Source organism: Sinocyclocheilus rhinocerous, unplaced genomic scaffold (assembly GCF_001515625.1).
Source record: "Sinocyclocheilus rhinocerous isolate Xijiao unplaced genomic scaffold, SAMN03320098_v1.1 C35898019, whole genome shotgun sequence".
Taxonomy (NCBI): domain Eukaryota; kingdom Metazoa; phylum Chordata; class Actinopteri; order Cypriniformes; family Cyprinidae; genus Sinocyclocheilus; species Sinocyclocheilus rhinocerous.
Genome location: NW_015767146.1, coordinates 1 through 691, shown reverse-complemented (window position 1 = coordinate 691; position 691 = coordinate 1). Strand labels below are relative to the sequence as shown.

Sequence of the window (691 nt, the reverse complement as noted above, 5' to 3'; positions counted from 1 at the left end):
GTTAAACTGTGTCAGAACAAAGTGAACCCGTAAAAGCGTAGGAGAAATGATCAGATTGACCTGGTTCTGCGGTGACGTCTGAGCGTTTCTGCTGGGATGAGCTGCACTGTCCAGCACACAGAGACCTGCACAAACAAGAGCATCTGCATGAACACACACACACATCTGAATAACTGAGCTGATTCTGACGCATCTCAGACCTGAGTGTGAGCTGCTGCTGCTGCTGGAGCTGAAGGACATCTTCACAGCAGACGGACCATCGCCGCTGAACACATGAGCACACAAACACACAGAGCTTCACAGAGCGGCTCCAGACGAGTAACTCTCAAACAGCACGAGCAGTGATCGCTCACCTGGACCCGTGTCTGTGAGGACTCGCCACATCTTTGAACTTCGACGTCGTGCGCTCTGGAATCTTGTAAAAGTCAGGAGATTAGCATTCATTCTTGTTACACTTTTTACATGTGTGTGTGTGTGTGTGTGTGTGTGCATGGCTTATTTATTAGGGCTGTCAGAAAAAACTATTCGAATTTCGAATATTTGTAGAATTTAAAATATAAATCCACATTCGAATGCAAAAACGCTTTAGGTGTGCGTCAGGCTGCTTTATCAGTGGTGCACGAGATGCGATGACGGTGTAAGTGTCATTGCATTTTAATGTTTTTTATAGCTTATCCAGTTGAAGCCACTA

At 45.9% G+C, this 691-nt stretch overlaps 1 long non-coding RNA gene across 1 annotated transcript; it reads right to left on the bottom strand.

The window, feature by feature from the left end:
• Window positions 1–45: 45 nt before the first annotated feature.
• On the bottom strand, window positions 46–420 carry LOC107735237 (uncharacterized). The gene is made up of 3 exons (XR_001639341.1): window positions 354–420; window positions 201–265; window positions 46–125 (listed from the first exon to the last, which is right to left on the bottom strand). It is a non-coding gene; the product is annotated as an uncharacterized LOC107735237 (long non-coding RNA).
• Between the last annotated feature and the right edge of the window lie 271 nt (window positions 421–691).